A 26064-nucleotide genomic window follows, 5' to 3' on the forward strand; every position below is an offset into this window, starting at 1 on the left:
AAGTCAATACTTACAAATGTTGGAGAAACTTGAACAGACAGGGTGAGAGGATGTGTTGGTTCGACAGTCTCCATCTCCACTGATTCTGTTGAACTCTGACTCTCTACAGGACTTAAAGGGGTGTGGGGAACAGCAACCTAGAGTAATAATTATAATTAAAGGATTCAGCCCGCCTCCCACTTTGAAACTCAACTGAGTTAAAAACATTTTTTTTACATGGACAGGATGGACGGGGACCTATCCTCATCCTCAGACACACCACACCTCAACTTTATCCACAACATACCTGGAGGGGGCTATTTTTTTGTTTTAGCTAAACAAACAAACAAAACAAACAAACACAACAACAAGGATCTTTCTTCAATAAAGGGCACATGGCTGTCAAGATGACGAGAACAGTCTTAACAGACTCTGTATCTAAGTGAAACATACAAGCAATCATCATTATCTTGGTAGGACTTCACTGCATGGAGTGTGTGATGGTCCAGGAGAGAACTTTGATCAATGTGGTTGCTGTTACACCATAGGCAAAGACATGCCTCTCAAAACCTACTGTATCCCACTTCTGGACGACAAGCTTGACTGAGTTAACCAAGACAAGAATATGTTTTACTAGACCAAACTGTGGCTCACCATCAGCAGCATAAGACAGAAATACCGTCATGCCAGGCCTGTACAGTGTGCCATTTACCTTTACCCAAGCTGGCACAAAAGTCATGATGTCATCATTCCTACTGTGATGTCATCATGCCTACTATGATGTCGTCATTCCTACTATGATGTCATCGATCACTGATGATGTTGCAGACGGTGATGATGTCATGATTCATAGGTGTCTCAGTCATGCCTTTCGAATGGCCTCGCTGGTGATGTCATAACACAGGTGATGTCATATTCGGGATCTATAAAGGCCCGTTCCTGCAGGCCCTCAGGAGTGGTTCATAAACTAATATCACGTCAACCTCTGCAACCGTTCCCAACCTCGAACCTTGCAGACCCAGCTATCAAGTTCCACAACTTCCCTACTCATCGAGACTTCAGTTACCAAGAGTGTCTTGACCATCAACTACCCGTGAATAGATCCACATGTCTTCCGACACCAACCCTGACATTCAGTAAAAGGTGGGATATCTTCAAGACCACTTCGTACATCACCAAAACCATCCATTAGAGCAAGCAAAGTGCTGTGACCTGGGCCAACCTCTGTTTCATTTCTGAACACAGAGCCAGAGAAAAGGGAGTAGCATAGTGTCATCTGATGGCGAAACGCCATGGTCTTGCAAATGTTCTTGAAGTTGCAGGTGATGTGGCTGATGCGCTTAAAAAAGCTATGTTTGGCCTCAAATCGCATAGACCAGAACTGGATCAGGGGTCCCAACTTCAGAATTGCATTTGGATAGTGCACCATGGTGGCACCAGGTGGTGCTTCGGACGAAGATGCAAATCGGGATACAGCTCAAGGAACAGAGAGTGATGCTCGTCAATGATGGCTGCCAAGTAAAATGTAGCTTCTGGTGTAAGGGATGGAGAGAAAATCAATTCCATGCACTCCAGTAGGAGGAGCAAGAGCTCCCAGTGCTTGTTTTCTTCAGGTATGAGGTCACCAATCATACACGGCAACACCCTGAGGAGACACTATAATCCGTGTATCATTCGTTCATTCGTTTTTCAAAATAAAACCAAAAATGAAAAAACGACTTTGTTTCTCAGTATTTGTTTCCAAAACCAAAATGAAAAAACGGATAACGACTCGTTTTTTCAATTTCCGATTTTGTACTCGAATGAAAAATGGAAAAAACGGATAATGAGCGTTTCCCGTTTCATTCCATTTTAATAAAGCAATTTGAGTGGGAAGTGACGTGAGCTAGGAGGGCGAGGAGGCGAGGAGACTGGAATCCAGACTACCACAACAATGGAGATTTATGTCCTTTTCACTGGAAATAAGAGGGTCACTCTGAAGCCAGACGACATGACCACAGAGAAAATAAGTGTGATTTTCCAGGTATGTTTTCTTTTTTTATTTAAAACAAAGTGATCTGTCGAGCTGGCCTATGGTATTTAGCGTTATGTTAAAACTTGTGGTGGTGAGGTCGCGGACACCTCGGCATTCCGAAATGTCGGCACTCCGAAATACCGGCATTCCGACAAAATTGAGATCTGTCTCGCCATTGCGAAAGAACCCTCCCCCAGACCCTAACCCTAAACCTAACCTCTCCCACCCCCCACGCCTAAGCCTAACCTCCCCCAGAACCTGACCTCTTGGCGAAACATTTTTTGGAGATATAAAGGGCCGCCTCTCCGAAAGCATAGAAGTCAATGATCGGAATGCCGACACTTCGGAATGGCGAGCTGACCCCGGTGAGGTCAGCGCACTCAGCCAAAACAGAAACTATTGCTAACATTATTCGTATTTCTAAAGCAAAATAAGTGACTGCTTAGCGACCCATTAGCCTAACGTTAGTTTTCAAGAATAGTAATTATAATGATCTGCCCCAAAGGCTGTAGTTTATGAACTTAAAGGTCCCATTCCGTGCAAAAGCTGTTTTTACTTGTAAATGCATATATACTGCTGTCAGCCCTCCCTGTAATGAGTGGTCACAAGCTCAGAACTGCCAAAGTTGGATTTGTCCCTATACAGCTCCCTCAAGCAGTCTCCTCCAAGCCACACCCCCAAACGCTTCGTGGGGGAATTGGCACGTCGACGGGGAACTGGGACGTCACTAGCTTCCTCATGCATACTGCGCGGGTGTCTCTCAGACAACCTACCTGCGCCATTTTCTCTGTTGTGTAGTCAAAGCTGTTCCCTGCGCGAGACCCACCATGCCTCGGATATATAAATGTAATGTTATCGGGTGCCTTCACCCACACAAATGCTTATTTGCTTCTAAAATAGCATCGGAGGATCAACGGCATAACTGGCTTTTATTCATTTTTAAGAACGAGATCCCAGCCACTGTTCCAGCGAAGCTGTTTATCTGTGCTAACCATTTTAGCCCTGAAAGTTTCCACAATCTGGGGCAGTACAATCAAGGTTTAACCACAAAATCAACACTTCTAGCTGGAGCGACGCCAACTCTACGTGATCCAGCAACTGCGGAGCTGCATTCGGTAAGTCTAGGCATTTTGAGATGTCCTGTTTAGCGTAGCAACCGTTAAGTTAGCGATAGGTCGTTGCTATCACGTTAGCGTTGCTAACGTGATAGCGTTGCTAACGTGATAGCGTGATACTGAGCCAATAAAAGTGATTGTGATTCAGATTCTGCTAACAAAGAAGCCTTGGTCGGCCTTGCTTAGAAAATGAAGTCCCATGTGGTCCATAATAGATTTTAGATCGATTAGACAATACAATTACACCACATAATACAAATTAGTTGTGATTATTTGAGAGCACACAGACACACACACAGACACTCACACACACTCTCACTCTCGATTGGATTACAAGAAAACAGATTCTGAACTAGCCTAGCAACGCTAACGTGATACATGTAGGCTAGTTCAGAATCCGTTTTCTTGCCATAGTCTGCAAGTTGGGGTCTGTATGCAGCGTAGCGGTCACATCAATATACAGAAATAAGAAGTAGGAAGAAAACTAAAGTCAATCGCAAGGGTCCAAAATGTAATCCAATCGAGAGTGTGTGTGAGTGTCTGTGTGTGTGTGTGTGTGTCTGTGTGCTCTCAAATAATCACGACTAATTTGTATTATGTGGTGTAATTGTATTGTCTAATCGATCTAAAATATATTATGGACCACATGGGACTTCATTTTCTAAGCAAGGCCGACCAAGGCTTCTTTGTTAGCAGAATCTGAATCACAATCACTTTTATTGGCTCAGTATGCAAGTTACATACGAGGAATTTGTCTTAGTGTCTGTATGCAGCGTAGCGGTCACATCAATATACAGAGATAAGAAATATGTGCAGTGAATTGACATGGATTTACAGTCCCAGTTAGCCAGGCATTAGATACAGTATGAGTTCGAGTTTTATGGGTGGGGTGAGTTCAGTTGAGTTTAGGAGGGAGTTTGTGTGTGTGTGTGTGTGTGTGGGGGGGGGGGTGTTGGTGAGGCTCTCTGCTAACACGGGGATGGGCCTTTTAGAGTTCAAACTTTACAGTATACGAGGCATTATAATATACCATAAAAATTAGAGTGAAATAAAAGTCGAGTTACGTCTGATAAGTGCATTTCAAATAAAATCTATTATTCAAGTGATAATACAAACAATAACTGTGCTCATAACCATTAGTTATTCACTGTTATCTGATTACAGTGGATCTTGGACAGTTGGGTCCTCTAGGTATATTGTGCAGGGCCAGGGTGTTTGCTGTAGGACTAGGTGAACTAATCCATAGTGTTTGACTTAATTGCATTCAACATTTCTAATTTCTTTTGTAAGGCTACCACATCTGAGGCCAGTACATCTCAGGCCAGTACATCTCAGGCCAGTACATCTCATGCCAGTACACAGACGATTGTCCAAAGGAAAAGCGTTTCCTGCCAAACGGACCCCCCACCATCAACAGCTACAGTTGGAACACAGAAAAAATGGGCGAAACCCTACTTCAGAACAGCAGGTTTGTATTCTGGCACATAATGTCCGATATTGTCAGATAATACTAACTGTAAACAACTGTATTTCATCTATATCTAATCTACTGTTCTCCAAAGGCACACAGACACCAACAGTTCAGATAAGTGTGGGCGTTGGCTCCGAGGCCACCATTGACATTGTGCCACTGTCGTCAACACCAATGAAATCAGCAGCCAAGAGACCTCGTCTAGAGGTTCTGTCAGACGACCTGGATGAAAGCTTTGACATTCCAGAACCTCTAGACACCACATACAACCCAGAAGACACTGTTACTTCTGTAACAGATACATCGCTCGATTCGTAAGAGCAGCTTCATTATCTATGTAATCTATAGTTTCTATCCAGTAATTGTTTTCGAATTGATAGAAAATCACAATGTTTTGTTGTTCTTTTTGTGTGTGTGACCACAGGCCCCCAGTAAAGACCAGCTATGATGACAAGAAATACATAGTTTTTGAATCCAAGCTTCTCCAAATATTTGAGACCTGTCCGACGTGCACACGAGGCTGTCAGGTCAACAAACAAACCAATGGGACTTGGGTGTCGTTCAGTCAGAGCTGTAAGTGTGGCTTCAACAGAAAATGGAGCAGCCAGCCCTGTGAGGGAGCCACAGCTGTTGGCAACTTACAGTTGTCTGCAGCCATCTACTTTACTGGGTCATCCTTCCTCCAGATTCAAAAGGTATTGGCATCTTTTTTTTGTTTTTTTCTTAATGAATAGGCAACTATTTCTAGGCTTCTTTGGAGTTATAAAGAAGGCAATTCAGAGATGTTCTGCAACATGCCGTGTGTCGACACTGACTTCCTCGCAACTCGTTCATAATAGGTGTGCAGGGCAATGCATCTGCAGATCCCCCACTACAGCACGTAGGCTTCCAACATGCCCATCTAGTACGGGAATAGTATTAATTTACGACAATGTAAATCACTTGACAAGTAAAAAAAATCTGATATATGCTGCTGGAGTTTAGGCATTTGTGTATGTCATTTCTATAAGCACTTCTTCCCTCTGCCCTTTCACAGGGCTGTCAAAAAAGGTTACGGTGATCTGCAAGGACAAAGAATGTGAGGTCGTCAAGAAATGGCAGCGTGGCATAAAAAACCATGTATACTGGACGGCAAGCACCTCAACGTCAGGGCCGGAGCGAGTAGCCAAGTGGACTTCAATCGTTAATCACATGCAGGACGTACACACCCATGAAGACCCCAGACTTCCCAAAGTGTCTACATCCACACAAAGTAACTACAGACAAGAGCAAGTGGTTAAAACCAGGTGTGTATTCCAAATGCGGTACTTTCTGTGCAGTTATCTGGGTAATTAATTTACTGCTCAAGTTGTGTTTCTCAGACAATACCAATAAATACATGGATTGACTAGGCGCATAGTGTCAACGGCCGCTGAGAGACTCGCCACACTGTTTCTACTTATCTCTTCAGATTTGTCTGTCTGTGGCAGAACAGTAGTTTTTGAATGTTCAAGTGATAACAATGAAAATATTACCAACCCAAGATGCTATTTCTGAATTTGTCCTTTGTTTGACTAATATCATTTTGTTGTTCTTATAGGTTCGAAGGCACTCTACAAAGTGGAGAAGGCCCTGACCAACACGAGAGTCATCAAGAGTGTTGCCAAATTGAGTCCACATTACCAGACATCGTCACTGGAGGCATTCCACAGTGTTATGCTACACTTCACACCGAAGAATGTGGTGTTTCCATATCTTGGAATGCTTTGCAGGTAGATACAAACTGTACTGACAGTTCACAACATATAACATGTAATGAGCACCCTGTGACTGGACACCAAGGACTTTTTTGATGTAGGCCTATGCAAAAACAAAGCTCTGTCACAGCAAGTTTCATTGTGCCTATTACATAAATAGTCACCGTTGAGTATGATCAGCTTCCAGTCTGTCCATATATTATACATCATAATTGATCACATATTCATGTTTCCAGGTCATACCTTGCTGTTATGCATTTCAATGAAAATGCACAACGCAAGCAGGCGAGAACTAAGGCTGGCAAACTGGTCTACAAGCTGGCATTTCCAAAAGCCAAAAAGGGTGTGGCCACTGCAAAACCAGTAAAGACAGACCCAACATTCCGTGAGTTATTTGGAATAGTATTTATTCGAAAATTAAAAGCTATACATGTTGTAGAGATTTGTGATGTTGGGATTACCATGACAGGTCCTTGGTACTGTTTTGACATGCTAACTCGTTAAAACGCTGGTTATGGTCCTTTAATGCTAAAAGTCAATCTGAGCGCACCATAAATCATAAAAGAGATGAAATATGGAGTTATGTTAGGCTTGTTTTATTTGCTTGTAACAATGATATAACTCGGGCTACATTTTCGTAATGCATTTATGCTGCATAATGCTTATCACAGTTGGGCAGAAAAATAGCATTGGCTTTTAACATTATGAAATTATATTAGTCATGCTTAAATGTGTAATGGAGTGAATACTGCTCTTCTCCTTAAAAGAGGGCATAAGACTGAGTCCTGATGTTCCAGGTATGTATAAACTTTCAGAGCAAACAAGTGAAGTGTTGGCTGTTATATCAGACCTTTTGCTGTAATAACCCAGTATGATAAATAGATGTTTTCTCTATGGTTAATTAGGCACATTTCAATACTTTTATTCATGTTATATTCTGCTTCAGTTATTGCTGTGTTTTGCTTATAAAATTAGGCTAAAAAATAGCATTGGCTTTTTATATAATGACATTCGAATATTGTGCTGTATTGGTTTATGTTTGCTCCAAACACTGTAGGCCAAAAAGACTGAGGTGGGCCTTATTACTGTTCAACTGGTAAAGTGTGTTTCAAGTCAAAAATGGCATTAGAACTGTTTTACTGTCATGTACTGTCACATATACTACAAAGCCTTGAAGCCACTGGAGAGAAAGCTTAGGTTTCAAGGGGAAGAGGTTACTTTCGGTTACTTTCGTTTTCATCGTTGGTGAATGCAAGTGATGCTGTGAGAATGGGATCATGCTTTCTGCCTGGGCGCTTTGCTGGGGTGTCTTCGTCTACTGTCTCCCCTCCAGGTATAAAGCCAGAGGAGGGGGAAGAGTGAGATGGGGGGGGCACCTATGCAGAGCGGCCTAGCACACAATTTAAGAGTATATGCCTGCTTGGTACTGTTTTTTGAGAAACTACACTGTCTTTCCATGTTATGTAAAGGGTTAATTCTTTGTTCAAAGTAGATAAGGGGGGGGCTTATAAACAGAGCAGACCGCGAAGGCCATTCTATCTGTCTAGAAGAGAGCAAGGGGCGGGAGGAGAGTGATACCGAGCACCTGCGTGGGACGGCCCACACCTTTTTTAAGAAAATGTATCGTTGCTTTGCGCTGTTAATGTGAGGGCCCATTGAATTCCCCAGCTGCATGAAGATTAATGTTGCGGCCTGTCAGATAACAGGGGGAGTGAGGGGTGTCAATTAAGGACAAGGCCATATTATCTATGTACACCGAGGTCCCCGGAGGAGCTGAGTGAACTTAAGAACCCTCAGAATAGGTGGAGTTATAATTTCAGGACTGGCCATTTGATAAAAGAAGTCACATGGAGCTGGGAGGGGGGCCACTAACCAGCAAACCCCTAACTAGCTCTCTAGCAGGCAGAGAGCCAGAGCTGGACACCTGCCCCAGCCATCATCTGACCAAAATGAGATCATGGGAGGCAGGTCTCAGAGGTGGGGAGGATTCTAGCATATTGGGAGGGGGTGAATCTTGTATAAATATGGGAGAGCCCCACAGAGAGATTCACTTGATCACTTTTTCACATCACTCCTTGGGAAGACTGCTTCAGAGCCTGCACTTTTGAAAACAGCTTTTTCATATTTTAGGACTTCTTGTCTTGAACGAAAAACTTTGTTTTATATCTTGTAAACGCTTGTAAACTTTTATTTTTTGAACTTAAATAAATAATTTTTTAAATCCATCCACCCTCCTGGTTCTCCATCTCCATCCATTTTGTGAGGTTTTCCAGCTTCCAGCTGCCCTTCTTCAAAAAGGATAGTAAGTACCACAGCTTAAAATACCTGGCCCCTTTGGGCTAAGGGGTAGCGATAGGTTACCCCCTCCCTTGAATTGTGTTGAATGAAATGAGTGTGAACAGTTTCAGTGGAAAAGTGGACGTAGCATTTATCCACCCGGTTTAAGGTAGAACATTTCTCTAAAGCTTCTGATGGCATCATCTGCCCTTAAGCAGGAGGAAGTGCCCTGGATAACTGGGACCGGCTGGTGACAGACTTTTTGAGTCTGACACGCTGGAAGTGGTTATCGTCGCCGGGGTTTGTCTTTGAGTTTAAATCCTGATGAACAGAGCTCTGGTCTAAATACTGGTGATTGCTAATCAAAGAATATTTGTTGTGTGAATCAGCGGGTATGAAAAAGAAGAGTAATTAACCCCTACTATCTGTGAATATAAATTTATCGATAGAAAGATTATATGTACTCTGAACTCCGGGGCTTCCATAGGCTAGTAAAGTGGAAAAAACCACGTCTGACCGATTCGAGCTAGATTAGAGAAGCCGGAGTATAAATATAAAGGGTCATAAGGTCAGAACCTAGAGGGACGTAATATAGTGGTGGCTTAAAGGGAACTCTCGTATACCGGATGAGGGTTTTTCTCCCCAGGCATCAAAAGTGCTTGAGGCGATGATATTTGAATATCGCTCAAACTATATTATTGAGTTAATGTAGTTTTGATATTTTAAAATATTCCATAAAGCGACCTGAAAGGTCAGCTCTAGGGGTTTTTCCGCTACAATGTATGTACAGTTTAGTAATGCGAATGAAATGTTTTGCAGGCTACATTGGGGAACTGATGGACCTGCTCTTTGAGAAGGTGTTCCCCGACAACCGGACGTATTACCAGGCGGTACTGACTGACATCAAAATCCCCCAGCCTCTTGCTTCTCAATATGAGAGACCTCCAAAAGAAGATGTCGTTGCAGCCCTGGTGTCACGCTTCAGTCGAGTGGAATCGGCCCCGCACCAGGAATAAATCCCACATACTCTCCATCTGGGTCAGGGAATTCGCGTCTGATCCGAAGCACAACGCAGGACGGAATGGGAACTCGGACCCTCCTGCCGAGGAATCCAAAACACCAGCTGACAAAACTCCTGTATGCCAGATACCTGTATTGACTAACAGATTACAGATAACAGAGTATTAAAATTGATTGATTGATTCAAGGTTCAAGATTTTTATTGTCACTCCGTGGTACAAGTATCACGTGTGAAATACTTGTGCTGTGGACTCCGTTTACAACATAGTACAAATATAACAGGGCATATGGGTGCAAAAACAACAAGAGACACAACAAGCAATAAGATGCAACAAGCAATAATTGATTGAGATTGGAGGTTATAAAGCAGCTGTCTGAACCCATTTATAACATAGCCTTTGTATTTTGAAATTTCATAAATGTGTTTGAGTAATAAAGTAATGTTTAATGCACTGATTAGTCATATCAATGTGATTTATTAGTTTATTTTTTGTGTTTGTGGGTGAGGGGGGATGGCACATTTAGCAGTTAAACCATGGATTTCAGTGTAAATAGACTGATGTTGCAAGGTGGTACTCACTTTTCTTGACCCCTATATATCCTCAAAGCCCCATAGTCTGCTCTGTAGATATTCAATGCATTATGTAAGGCGTACACATTCAACACTACAGGATGTAGTCCAGGGTGGTCTGTCATGCATGCGAGTGCAGCGCCTGGTACTTGGTTCATTCGGCGTACCACCTGTAGATTAGAGAAGTGATATGTTACAGTAATAGATTATGGTCTTCTCTAGAAGCTATGTAAAATTTTATATTCAATCAACATAGCTACTCAGTAAATGGTGGTACCTTTCTAGATTCCTTGCAACACAGATTTTCTGGTTCAGTAGGCATTCTGGAACAATTACCGCAGATGCACCTTAGGAGAGATAAAGTAAGTTGTTAGTATGATTCAGTATCCAATTTGATTAGGGCTACAAATATTATTATTACCTCCTTACATGGCCTGTATATCCAGAGTATTCAGTTAGCAATATAGCGCACATATCTGGAACTACGCAATGTACAGAAGTTGTGGAGTTTATTGTGTGTAACATATATATATCTATATATAGATATCTATAAGACATTTATATATATAGATATGTATCTAAATGTTGAGACACAAGCATATATATATATATCTCACATGTAAAGTCCTTGTGCACAATCATAACGGAGATGCTGTCACAGCATGCAGGACAAAAACATCATACCGGTAAATAGCTTTCTTTACAGGAATAAGTCCATATGAAGAGGACAGCACACTCAAGATAAATAGGGTGAGCAAAGAAGGATCAAATTATCATATTTATTTCATGAAGAACATGTTCTTCATGATATACATAATAATTTGAGACGATCTTTGGTCACCCTATCTCTATCTATTTCTTTCATTCAAATAGACGTTTCGTTGTCATGCTTTTCAGGATACCTTTGTCCAACGCGACTTACAGAGGTATGGTAAATATAGATATCTAGACAATAGCAGCAATAGCCTAACTATTAATACTAAACTGCTAGCAATACGCAGCAGTAATCACGTCTTACATAAGTTTATCTGCCCAAACTGCTCAGAAAATCGATTCTCGATTATCTTCTGAATGAAGATTACACTTACGAATGAAAAACGCAAACAGATCCTGGACCGATATGCTAGGCGAAGGTTTCTCCACTTATAAAATTCAATTCAAGAGGGCAACTGTACCATTCTGATACGTCCATATTCACACGTCTTGGCGGTTGTTGTGGTGGTTGGTCGTTGCCTGCTATCTCTGGATCAGATTCGGGATCGAAAATATAAGGCTGTGGTCGCTCCATAATATTATTTATTTTCCTGGTGCGTTTCCTTGTTGCTATCTCACTAGCAAGCACGTCATCCAGTGTAATTTCTAGAGAATAGAGTGAAATTTAACCGGTGTGGACACAACCTAGCGTGCTGGTCCACGGACACTAATCTGATTGGCCGCTGGGAGCCTGGGGCGGGCTCTCCCCCAGCGACCAATGGGAACTGTTAGTTCTGAATATATTAGCAAAACCACGCATTCCTGTGAAGCAACGACAGAAGGATGTGAGAACATCATCATAACGAACGGGTTTGCTATGTTTTCGAGAAATTTATCCAGAATCATGTTTTATGGACCCCTGACACACGTTTTTAAGAGTTAACAGCTGCACGAATTGGGACCTTTAACGCTAACTAATTAAAAGTTATGAGTGTTAGCTAGGGTGACCAAACGTCCTCTTTTGCTCAGACATGTCCTCTTTTCACATCGGGTCCGGGGCGGTTTATAAATTCGTGAAAATGTCTGTTTTTTCACGGGACCATTAAGCATGTACTTTACACATTGGTATAACTGTACTGCAGATGGCAACTCTGCTACGCTCACAGAGGACGCAAACATTGGAACAGCGTTGCCTCTCATTACAAATTGCAGGAGTGTGCAGGCGGCTATAGCTCATCTGGTAGAGCCCATGGCACTGAGGCAGCGTCTTTACTCTAGTGGCACGAGTGCTCTTACATCACTGTACAATGCTGGTTTACATGTATGTTTTAGGATTTCTCAGCTTTATTGAACTGTTTAAAATGTTTGCCGGAAAAGTCATTAAAATGTCATTAAATTTAATACACGACATAATTTTGATGATGTAATTTAAAAAGTTACATTATGACTTTGTATAACTTATAAACTGGCTGTGTGTGTGTGTGTGTAATCATATGAATAAAAACAGTGTTGGCGCCTCTCTTCTAACCTAAACACCTGTCTTTGGTCCAAAAGGAAACCGTCTATTTGACAGACGACCGCAATGTGGCCATATTTCCCCGACCGGAGGGTGACTTCGGCTCCTTTGACCTCATCGACAGAAGTCAATATGAAGTGCATGGTGACAGCACCACTGTTGAGAGATCAGCAGGGGCACTTCCCACTGGCCAGCCTGCCCGCTTTTCTTTTCACCGCCCAACCAGCACAGCCACAAGCTCCACCTGTCCAAATCCAAGGAGCACCATCAAAACGTTTGTGAGGTGATGAAAGAAAACTTTTAGTCCTTGCTAAAACATCCTTTGTCTCTTCTGTTACTACTTTTTTGTGCTACACTATTTGCAGAGGTGTGCCCAATTATGTTTGCTGGTAATCCCCTGCATATTTACTCACTGCTCCATTTACAACTTATCAGCAAAATTAAGCTTCTTTAGCCAAGAGCATGATGGCACCAACCCTACATTAAGGGGTTATTGTTATTGCTGTACATCATGGTTCAACAGTTAATCCAAATATTATTGTAATTGTAATATGGCTAAGTGCTATATCCAAATCACAGGAGCTGCCGTTTTTGGATGAAGGTAAAATGTGTCACAGCATCACATTCTATGTGAAGCATTCTGGTGCTTAGAAGACGCCCCATCCTAAAGAAGGAACATGAGGCCAACAACAACATCATAATCATCAGTTTTATATTTCATTTATTGACCTTTCATTTCAATTACCATCATTCAATTAACATTGTAAAATCATGGCTCAGTGGGATGATGTCAGTGAGCAGGATTGTGCACCCTCTGCCAGAGTAATATTAAAAATAACATCAATAAATAAATAAAAGCCTTGCCATGTTTCGTTATACAGATTAATTACAGTCTTTCCTAGTATGAAAACAGCATGTGATATTGTACCTTGCATCAGATGGCATATTGTTTCATATAGTTATTTGTAATATACTTGGCTGTGTATCAGATGAGGTTTTTCCAGTGAGGCATAGGAGGATGGTCCTCCTCTATTAGATGGGTATTTTATATTAAAAAAAACATTATCATTTTTTATTTTTTTATTTTTCATTTTTCATTTTTTTTTTCTTATGTGCAGACGCTCATTTTTTCATTCATTATATTCTTATATGCTTAAAATGCTTCAACAACAGTGACCTGAACTGAACTGAACTGAGCTCCATGCAGAGAGTCACTCTGGCCCTGCTCCCAGCGTGCAGTAGGCAGATAAAAAAACATTTGCCCTGTGGGCGTTTATTTATTTGGTAATTTATCTAATGAAAAATATGATTGGTTGAAAAACACTTGCAATTCACAGAGAACACGTGAGAGTGATGTGTTTTCCAACCAATCAGATTGAGCTGGAAGTGATTACGCCCTTAGCCCGGTGAAACTAGGTGAAATCTAATTGGTTGTTGGTTGGATAGATTGCTGACATTGATTGACATTGTATTGTCCACTGCCTGGTCTCTGATGCTGAATGAAGTAGGAAGTGAAATCCAATGCCTGTGATGACCTGACAGGAAGGATTTACGACTTTTACTGAGACAGTAGCAGCATATCATATTTCCCTCTTATTTTTATTTACTTTTTTATCAATCAGTAAGTGTTCACAAGCGAGACAGTCGTTGCATTGGATTACCACCCAAAACGAGTTTCGAGTTGCGTGAGACTTGAGCTGCGCCATACTGGGCTTTTTGCAATGTCAGAAAACTGGAATATTTGCAACGTCTCGACTGCAGCGTTTCCACTACAGACAGCATGGATATTCAAGTAAGTCAATTGATTTCAAGTTATCCGAGCCTTCTATTAAATTCGGCGTGGAAATGGTTCACCGAGCTCATCCTGTAATTTTTTAACTGAATTTGGCCTGTAAATCGATGGCTGACAATTTTAAAGCTTGAATGGTGATCTTTATACCATATGAAAGTAGAAGAAATAAGGAATCGATTGGGACGAAGCATGTCAACCTAGGATGTTGGGAAGGGGGGGGTAAATAACGCTCCAAAGTTGATGAATTGGAATGTAACTAAACGAGTATGTTGATGCAGCAGCACTGTGCAGGGGAAAACATACTCTCGTTCCAGATGCAATAAAGTGTAATTTAATGCTATTTGACAACAGTTTCGGCCATAGACTTTGTCAAGTATCATACAAACAGTGCAAGACAGCCATCATAAAGACAGGTGGGCTGATTGAATGGACAACACCTGTCTTGTGAAAGCACACTTGAGTGTGATTACAATGACATCATAGGATCAGTCATGCAGTAATAGGCTACATTTTCGGTACTGACGCAGATTAATCAAAACATTGATGTCACAGGTAGGCTGTATACCATAATATATCATGAATCTATGTGAATAAATAGATTTATATAAATAGTAATCACAGCCTAATGCATAGAGATAAATCCTGAAACCTTCTCGCAACAGTTCTAGTCTAAGCCAGTGGTTTTCAAAGTGGGGTCCCCAGCAAAAAGGGGGGATAATCTATTTTCACTATAATTCCATGCCATCCATAAGTAACACAATCTAAGATAGTGTAGAAGTGAGTAACTAGGCTAATTATAACCATAACAGCACAAATAATTGACAAAAATCTCAAAATAAATATACAGTATTTACTCTGAGAAATGAAATAATGAGAAAAGGAACAATTATTGATGGTTAAAACTGAATAATGACATCACAACAGTCTAATCCTAATGCTAATTTAAAATGAGATTTGGGCGTTTTGGGCAAAAGAGAAAAAAAAACGCCCAAATTTTACCTCCCCTGTTACCAATCTCACCAGCCGCCACTGCTGTGTATGTATAAAAAAAGTATTTAGAAAAGAAATAGAGTCCGCACACTGAAAATATTCTTCAGCTCCCAGGTCAGTTTATTAACGTTTCGACCGACAGGTCTTCATCATAAATTAACTCTGTACTTATACTTACATGCAAATGTATACCGGTATCTTTGTATTATTCTGTATGATCATTGATTGAAGGAATTGATTGACCTGTATGAGCATTGATTGACACACATTTATTCACCTGTCTAGTTGTCTCTCTCCACCAATCGGTGTTGAGTCCCGGATGTATATGAGTGCTCCTCCTACTTCCTCCTTCATTTATGATGAAGACCTGTCGGTCGAAACGTTAATAAACTGACCTGGGAGCTGAAGAATACTTTCAGTGTGCGGACTCTATTTGTTTTTAAGTTATTTGCCTTTTGTCCGACACCTGTCCTCCTTTAAGCGGATGTGCACGCCCTACTTTTTATTTCTAAAAGAAAGTATTTCTCATCAATATTCAGGAATGTCTTCATGGCTGGAGTTGTGAATGGAAACCTGGAGACCAACAAGATGGTGACAGTCCGCTTCTCAGAGTTTGAGGCTTGTGTGCAAACAATCATCTGTAAAGTGACAGAAGCCCTTGGACAGCAGGAGTCAATTATTTTGACAGATAGTCAGGGCAACGAAATCATTGATTCTGATGGAACTAGGGGTAAGTTTGAAATGATTGCTGTCTAAATGCTATTTTCTGCAGTCACTTAAGGAGCTCATCTGCACAAAGAGTTCACCCACTTAACAGCTAAATGAGGTGCATACACCTAAGCATAATTCTGACATTAAAGTACATGTTGTATTCATAGCTATCTTGGGTGCTTCAAATCTTTAGTGTCCTATTTTTAAATTATCAACCCACCTATAGGATATAACAACAACAATACAGCAAGTATTTGGTTGAAAGATAAGAAAATCATCATGTCCAATTTTCAAATGGCAGGGTCAGCATTCTGGAAGCAAAACATCAGAAAAGTATATGCAGTGCCTGAACAACAGATGGAGCTGCTACAAGTCAATAAAAGAAGGAGGCTGAGGTAACTGAACTGAATATTATTATTTCATCACTTTTTTTCATTTTTCAATCATTTTTTCGCACACTGTGGTTTCTTTAGGGCAACATGTCAGCAAAGCTATGATGGTTCTTACTACTGTATGTGTAGTGTTTGAACTTAAACTAATTAAATGTTACATTGTACATTTAAAATGTTTTTCAGTCGAAAAGAAGATACTGGCCTTCAAGAGGTGATGGCCGACATTGAGGAGGTTGTGGAAGCAGCCCAGAGACTAAAATAACCCAGCAAGCAAAATTACGTCATGATAACGTTATGATGACGTCTTTCAGTGACGTTCAGGACTAGGCCGGATCACAGGGTGATTTGGGGATGATTTAGACGTCTACGCCAGGACGTCATCTAGACGACTTTTCAATGACCTAAAACAGCCCAGTTCTGTGGCCAGTTAGGGTCATTAAAAAGTCGGCATGAGGCTGTTTGTGAACAAGCTGAAACAGCATAAAGATATCCAATAAAAACACATAACCGGAGGGAAACAATAGGATGACCACCACGAGATCTGGGTAACCGACGGAAAAGTTATAGTTTTCATGATGTATTATTGAGTTTGCATATTTGAACTTCAGTATTTAATGTGTTAAAAGAGTTGCACATACCGATCCAATATGTTGGTGAGGCAGTCCCTCAGGACTTTCCCTCCCACTCTCGTCAGATAAGCAATCTGTGGATAGCAATGTTGAATGTCAGTTGATCGGACCTATTAAATACACCATTAACAATACAGACAATTCTAGTGGCACTGCAGATATATTGAAATATTAATTTAAGGACACAAATGACAATACCAGCATTTCCTTGTGTCCTGGCTCGTCTTGCAGTTTGGCCTCCAATTCCAGGAACTCCCGGATGGAGTCCATCCGAGGGAGTGAGAAGGGCGCTGCATTCTTGCCCCTGATCTCCTTGAGCAGGTCCTCAAGGTCCAGCATCTTGCTGAGGACTTTCCGCTGAAATTCTGATATCAAAATATAAATCACCATTACAGCAATACTACTCCGTTGTACTGTGTACAATATAATCATTAACCTCATTGTCTATGCATGGTTATACTTACTTTCCTCTGACATTGGGAAGGTCCGTCCTTTTGGTTTGGAAAGTGTGGGGGAGGGGAGTAGAACTACAAATAAGTTTTGCAATTACTCACAATATAGACAATTATGGCTGTGAGGGTTACAGCATTACTGTGGTCATCTGACACTTTCCGCGGGGTAGAGCTCATTATGTCATCACTGCATCTTAATGTACACTATTAACATGAAATAAAATATAGCAAAAAGGGACTGATGAATAAATATAAAAAAAAAAAATCTAAGTTATATTAGCCCTTAGTTGTGGGTGTTTTGCAGGGAGAACATGGTAAAAAGATTGTTTTCTTTCTTTCTGAAAACACAAGCCTTTAAAGCCTAAATATTTCAAAAACTGACTCAGTTTTTGATATATTTTTTGATAAATTCCATTTTTAAATCTCAACCACAGAATCTAAATGGTAAATGGACTGCATTTATATAGCGCTTTTATCAAAAGCGCTTTACAATGTGCCTACATTCACCCATTCACACACCGAAGGCGGCCAGCTGGCACAGCCATCGGGAGCAATTTGGGGTTTAGTGTCTTGCACAAGGACACTTCGACATGAGGGCTGGAGGAGCCGGGGATCAAACCACCGACTTTCTGATTGGTGGATGACCCGCTCTACCTCCTGAGCCACAGCCGCCCAAATTACTACTATTGATAGATATATCAATAGCATACTAGAATACTAAATAGAATATTTATAAACATAAAATGTTGCTGCGTCTGGGGTTGCTGGTAAACGGGGGGTGGGGGGGGGGGGGTGCAGTGTTTCACCGTGGTAATAAAACTGCTGTCACAACCCTATAGACAATGTGGTGAAAAATGTAAGTGCACTGCTGCACGCTAGCAGAGCAGGACTCAATTTCCCCCTCGGGTTCAATAGTTATTCTGATGCAAATATGGATGTTACCTGCCATCTTTGACAGCTTCTTGGCAGGGGTCTTCATAGGGATATTGGCAGCTGGCTGCAGGTTCTGCTTCTTCCTAGGGGATCTCCTCACTATAGTTGAAGCATAATGTACAGTGTAATGAAACTGAAGGTATTTTTATTGAGAAACAATGTACACTGCCGCATGAGCCATACTTCCAGAGTGACGCTTACACTTGGACTTTTCTCACATGGCAGCCATGAATGTCCATCTACAATCACTTCCACAGAATTAGCTTATGTTAACTATGTGGACCCCAAGTACATGCACAGTAGTATTTCAGCATGCTGACCATCATGGCCACAGTATAGGGACAAAAAAAGTACCCTTCTATTGAAAGCTGCCCAATGACATTCCTGAAATGTTCCCTTTATTTGGGCGAATCGTAAATGAATGAGGCCATAATCTGGCACTTACATGGGATGCCCTGGGGGACTGGAGCAACTGGCTCAAACTCCAGGTCACTGCTCTCAGTCGACATACCCCTTGCTTCTGTAAGAATAGGGGGGTTCCTTCCGTTACTCCTCTATTTGAAATGACTCACTTGCTCACAACCTTTATATGTAGATAGTTTTATGATGCTTTAATCAGACACTACCAAACTGTCAAAGAGTTTACCTGAGGACCCCTTTGGTGCTGGCCAATTTGATGCCTTCTGCATCATCAAAGGCCCAGCCTTGGAGGTATCTGGAAAGACAGTAGTTGTGTCTCAAACAGGAATAGCTTTATGGCAGTAACCAACCAATGACTTCGGCAACACTCAGCCCTTCCTGCTATAGAGATAACTTCCAACACTAGTGCAGAAGCCATTATTCCAAGTTGATTTTTATACTGACAAAAGGTTCCCTTTAAGCCAGGAAGATTTTAAAATCTTAGAATAGGCATACTTAATACTAAATAAAATATTGATAAACAGCAAAATGTTGCAGTGTCTGGGCTTGGTGGTAAAAGGCCAAACGGCAGGGGGGCGCTAGTGTTCCATCATGGTAACAAAATTCAGTGCTGTCACAGCCCTATAGACAATATGGTTAAAAATTAAAGTGCGCTGCTGCAAATATGGATGCTTACCTGCCATCTTTGACAGCTTCTTGGCAGGGGTCTTCATAGGGATAATGGCAGCTGGCTGCAGGTTCTGCTTCTTCCTAGGGGATCTCCTCACTATAGTTGAAGCAGAATGTACAGTGTAATGAAACAAGCTATTTTTATTGAGAACAAATGTACACTGCCACAGTGATGCTTACACTTGGACTTCTCTCACATAGCAGCCATGAACATCCATCTACAATCACTTCCACAGTTATCTCGGTTAGTTAACTATGTGGACCGCAAGTAATGCTTACATAGAGACAATATGGTTAAAAATTAAAGTGCGCTGCTGCAAATATGGATGCTTACCTGCCATCTTTGACAGCTTCTTGGCAGGGGTCTTCATAGGGATAATGGCAGCTGGCTGCAGGTTCTGCTTCTTCCTAGGGGATCTCCTCACTATAGTTGAAGCAGAATGTACAGTGTAATGAAACAAGCTATTTTTATTGAGAACAAATGTACACTGCCACAGTGATGCTTACACTTGGACTTTTCTCACATGGCAGCCATGAACATCCATCTACAATCACTTCCACAGTTATCTCGGTTAGTTAACTATGTGGACCGCAAGTAATGCTTACATAGAGTGGTATTTATAGCTGGCAGTGGCTCCACCCCCTTGGATGCCTTATTCTTCATTGAAGCCATAGCTTTTGAAATGTCTGGAAAGACAGGTTAAACATGAATGGCAGTAACTAGGGATCTTCGATATTGGCTTTTTTACCGATATCCGATAATGTCCAACTCTTAATTTCCGATACCGATATCAACCGATACCGATATAAGCAGGCTTTTTTTCCACCAAAATTTCACGTAACAAGTTACATAATGTAGCTTAATGTAGCTGAAGAGTTTAATATATAATATGCATGTTGTCACAGTTTTGGATAGGACCCAAGTGCAGAATAACCATGAGACGAGTCAGAGCTTCAAAGTCACAAACAAAGGTTTACTGGAAACTTAAATAGCAGGTACAACCATTCTCCCTTAGGACCAAAATATCCTGACAGTGTCACACAGACATCACAGGGCTTAAATAAGAGTTCAATGTAATCAGGACAAGTGGTCTCAGCCACTGCTGATTGCGATGGCACACAGCCGTGCAGGTGAGTCCGACTCTAGGTAGCCTCCATGGCGCCATCCAGTGGACGTCCTGGAGCACTACCTCAGGTGCTGACAGGACCCCCTCTCCTAGGGACGGCTCCAGACGTCCCATCAGGTAGACCAGGATTCTGGCTGTGGAAATCCCGGATCATTTGAGGGTCCATGATGTGACGGGTAGGAACCCAAGAGCGCTCCTCTGGGCCATATCCCTCCCAGTCGACCAGGTATTGGAACCCCCTGCCCCTGCGGCGCACCTTTAACAGCCGGCGGACTGTAAACACTGGACCCCCTTCAACCATGCGAGGAGGTGGTGGCGGTGGAGGGGCTGGGACCAAAGGGCTGGTGGAGACAGGTTTTAATTGGGAGACATGAAACGTGGGATGCACTCTGAGGGACCTGGGAAGCTGGAGACGGACAGCAACAGGATTTATTACTCGAAGCACTTTAAAAGGACCAATGTAACGTTGAGCCAATTTTCGATTTTCAACTTTTAAAGGCAAATCTCTTGTGGCGAGCCAAACCTTCTGCCCCGGGCGGTACTCAGGAGCTGGGCGACGATGTGCGTTTGCGTACTTCTGGTACCGAGCGGCTGCCCGAAGGAGAGAGGATCGGGCCGTTCTCCAGGTCCTCCGACAACGACGGATGAAGGCGTTCACCGAAGGCACCTCGACCTCCCTCTCGACCTCCGGGAAGAGAGGAGGCTGATACCCCAGAGAACACTGGAAAGGAGACAGACCAGAGGCAGCACATGGCAGAGAATTGTGCGAATACTCCACCCAGGGCAGCTGACTACTCCAGGTGGTGGGGTTGGTAGATGCCAGGCAGCGAAGAGTGGTCTCCAGGTCTTGGTTGAGCCGCTCAGTCTGGCCATTGGACTGAGGGTGATAACCTGAAGACAAGCTTACAGAAGCATTAAGCAGAGAACAAAACGCCCTCCAAAAGCAGGATGTAAACTGAGGTCCCCTATCAGACACTATATCCTGTGGGAGGCCATGCAACCGAAACACATCATCATGAGTTGCGCAGTCTCGGCAGCAGAGGGCAGCTTCGGGAGAGGCACAAAGTGGGCAGCCTTGGAAAACCTATCAATTATCGTCAATATTGCAGTATTCCCACTGGAGGAGGGCAGGCCCGTAACAAAGTCAATGGAGATATGAGACCAGGGACGTTTCGGAATAGACAGAGGATGCACGAGCCCAGATGGCCTCTGTCTAGGGACTTTATTTTGAGCACACGTCGCACAGGCAGCAACAAAAGAGCGCACATCTCCCACCATGGCGGGCCACCAAAACCGTTGCCGTACGAGAGACAGGGTGCGTTCCGCTCCTGGATGGCATGCCAGGTTAGACGAGTGCCCCCACTGGAGAACCCCTGAACGAGCAGACAACGGAACATACAAACGATTTGGAGGCCCCCCGCCTGGCCCCGGATCCTGTTGCAATGCCTCTTGGACCACTGACTCAATAGCCCAGGAAATGGGAGAGACGATGCGTGTACTGGGCACAATGGGCTCGGGCTCTGGGTCTCTCTCGGACGAACCAAACTGCCTAGAGAGGGCATCTGGTTTCCCGTTCTTAGAACCTGGGCGATAAGACAGAGTGAACTGAAAACGGTCCAGAAACAGAGCCCACCTGGCTTGTCGAGAGTTCAGTCTTTTGGCTGCCCGGATGTACGTGAGATTTTTATGGTCCGTCCAGATGAGAAAGGGATGTGCTGACCCCTCCAGCCAGTGTCTCCACTCGTCCAACGCTAGGACCACGGCTAGCAGCTCCCGGTTCCCCACATCGTAATTTATCTCAGCCAGATCCAGCCCACTGGAAAAAAAAGCACAAGGGTGCAGCTTCTGATCCTGTGGAGAACATTGGGACAAAACCGCACCAACACCAGTCTCTGAGGCATCCACCTCCACCACAAAAGGAAGTGTAGGATCAGGATGGGTAAGTATGGGAGCAGTGGTGAATCTTCTCTTCAACTCACCAAATGTCCTCTCCGCGACAGGCGTCCAGTTGAATCTGGATGGAGGACCAGAGGTGAGTGCGTGGAGTGGGGCTGTCACCGCACTGTAATTCCGGATGAACCGCCGGTAACACTTTACAATAAGGGTACATTAATTAAGTGCTTAGTTAATGCTTAATAAGCATGAATTAACATGAATTAACAGGGTTAGTAAAGCTTAGTAAGCCTTAATTAACCCTTAATTAACATTAACTAATGTGCATTAAGGGTTGGTTAATGCTTAATAAGCATTAATTAACACACCGTAATTAACATGACTAGTAGTGCTTAATAAGCATCCATTAACCCTTAATTAACGTTAATTAGAGGTTTGCTGGTTCCGTTTCTTCATGTGGCCCTAATTTATATGCATGTTCTATAAGCATTACTTAACTGTAATTAACCATATATTAATGCTGTTTGCGACCCTTATTGTAAAGTTGCAAACATATATCCCTTAAGTAACACTTAATAAAAGCTTGAGTGTGCCTAATAAGCATTACTTACCTGTAATAAACCATGTATTAATGCTCTTTGTGACCCTTATTGTAAAGTTGAAAACATGTATGCCTTAACTAACACTTCATTAATGCATTAATGTGCTGAATAAACATTACTTATCTGTAATTAACCATTTATTAATGCTCTTTGTGACCCTTATTGTAAAGTTGAAAACATGTATGCCTTAACTAACACTTCATTAATGCATTAAAGTGCTGAATAAACATTACTTATCTGTAATTAACCATTTATTAATGCTCTTTGTGACCCTTATTGTAAAGTTGAAAACATGTCTGCCTTAACTAACACTTCATTAACAGATTAAAGTGCTGAAAAAACATTACTTATCCGTAATTAAGCATTTATTAATGTTCTTTGTGACCCTTATTGTAAAGTTGAAAACATATATGCCTTAACTAACAGTTCATAAACTTATTAAAGTGCTGAAAAACATTACTTATCCGTAATTAACCATTTATTAATGCTCTGTGTGACCCTTATTGTAAAATTGAAAACATCCCTTGAATAACAACAAGCGTAAGAGTGCTGAATAAGCATTACTTAACTGTAATAAACCATTTATTAATGTTCTTTGTGACACTTAAAGCTGAAAACATGTATCACTTAAGGAACATTTCATAAAAGCACAAGAGTGCTGAATAAGCATTACTTAACCGTAAATAACCATCTATTAATGCTCTTTAACAATAACAGCGCCCTGGAAGCCGAATCAACAGCCCTCGGAGCAGAGCTTCCGCAATTCCGTTATGATGCGTTGTGATGTGAAAAGCGTCACAGCTGAATGTTTTGCCAGAGGATGAACTGGGAGCTCTCAGTCTGGAAAACATGTAGCAAAGGTAAACATTGCCCATCTGCTTATATCAACAAGCATTATAATGATACAAAGTGAGTTGATAATCGGTAAATGAATGCTCTTTGATGACTGTAGCATGTGTACTGTAATTCTGAATAATAATAATAATAATAATAATAATAATAATAATAATAATAATAATAATAGAATATTAATATAAATGAGCATGGACAAGTACCAGATTTTCAGAATGATCAGAGCCCTTAAAAATGTATGACAGCAATGAAATTAGACAACACAGAGTTTTGGCTTTTAGCAAGATTATCTTAGTAAGAGTTAGATGAATTTAAAGCCTTTTGTTTGTAAACATGAATTCAGTACTTCAGCTTTTCACAGTTGACAATTTATAATTCCCCAAAAATAATAAAGTGCGCCCACAAATAAAATATGTTGTCCCTTCAGTCCAAAAAATAAAATAAAAAATTGTTTGGGGCCAAAAGTCGATGGGTGTCTGTACGCGTCCCGATGAAGTTCATCCGCTGGACTGTGTGTGTAACGACCGCTCCAGTCGTACAGCAGGGTAGTCCTTGATGCTACTGCAGTGAATGTGTGGATTGCTCTTCTAGATGCTCAGTGGTGGCTCGCCATCCCAGTCGACTGGGAGATCTGTAGTCTCGCTGTATTCCCCTGGATCCTGGGATTCATCCTGGAAGTCCCCGTCTACAAAAATCTGACAAGGTCACACCATTTCTCTCAATTACTATTCTGTAATCAAATCAATTGGTACAGGCTACAATATTTATAAAATTTGTGTAATATCCCAGTAAACCAATAGTAATTCAATCTACAAGCTACAGTGTAGGGATGTTCATCAATAATCGATAATTGATAGTTGAGGAATGAATTCGATCACGTGGAATTTTTTTCGATTTTTGTTTTTTGCAGACTAGGTTTGGGTGGAATTTGTTGCTCCTCGCCCCACTGCATTGCACAGCCGACTAACGTGAGGTGGAGCTTCATATAGCCTTTAGTTTAAAACAAAACTGTTTTAAACATGGGGAATTCACAACGGCATGCGCCGCGGACACAAACAAACGCACCCAGTGGTCTGTGGACCTCAGCGAGGCTGTTATAACTATGACATTTCGCACACTTCTCTCCTAATTTTCAACAAAGTGTGAGTAGCGGTACACGTGTTTAAGTGAATTCAAGTCATTTTATTTGTTTATAATGTTATGAACTATGAAGTAGCAGCAGTCAGCATGGACTCAGCTAGCCTTTAGCTGCTAACGCCCACCTGAATCAATTCACACACATCTCGGCAAATAATAATATCCACGCGTCGGACTCTGAGAGCAGCTGGATGGAACTCGACCATCAGGACAGATGAGGTTTTTGTCACGAGTTTATACGCCTGGAAGCCGCGGCCGGTGAGCTGCCTGAGTTCTACTTTCAAAATGTGAGTACAGTAGCCTAGCTAGCTAGTGTAAAGCTTCTGGCATACTCTTCGCGCACGCGCTGGAGGCGGGGCTCCACGGAGGGCGCTCGCACTCTGCGCAGGCCAAAACAGAACATACTGTAGTGAGTGCTCCAGAAATGGCGGCGATCAGTGCCAGGCAGTCTGAATGAAATTGAATGTAGCGTTCCCAATTCTATATATTAAATTCTAAAAAACGACCCTCAACATTTGGGAAGGCTTAGCCACACAACTAGTTCGTTATAATCGAACATCATGCTTTGAAGGCGACTGTACGACGGTGAGGACTCAATCACAGCAGATATCCGCTGATAGCCTACCACGGAGTAGATCTCACAGGCACAGGCAGCAAAACCCGACGCGCTGATAGAAAAATCTCCATGGTCGCGCCGCGCTGCGCTCAGGCCTCGCCCCCCGACACGCCCCGTGCGATGACGTCATAATCGCCGCGCGCCCTATGCGCTTGGCTGGGCGCAAAGTGTATGCGAGAAGCTTAAAGCTTGTGGCATACTCTTCGCGCCCAGCCAAGCGCATAGGGCACACGGCGATTATGACATCATCGCACGGGGCGTGTCGGGGGGCGAGGCCTGAGCACAGCGCGGCGCGTCCATGGAGATTTTTCTATCAGCGCGTCGGGTTTTGCTGCCTGTGCCTGTGAGATCTCCGTGGTAGGCTATCAGCGGATATCTGCTGTGATTGAGTCCTCAGCGTCGTAAAGTTGCCTTTGAAGCATGGCGTTCGATTATAACAAACTAGTTGTGTGGCTTA

Source organism: Poromitra crassiceps (genome assembly GCF_964638095.1).
Source record: "Poromitra crassiceps genome assembly, chromosome: 8".
In the NCBI taxonomy this organism is placed as follows: Eukaryota; Metazoa; Chordata; class Actinopteri; order Beryciformes; family Melamphaidae; genus Poromitra; species Poromitra crassiceps.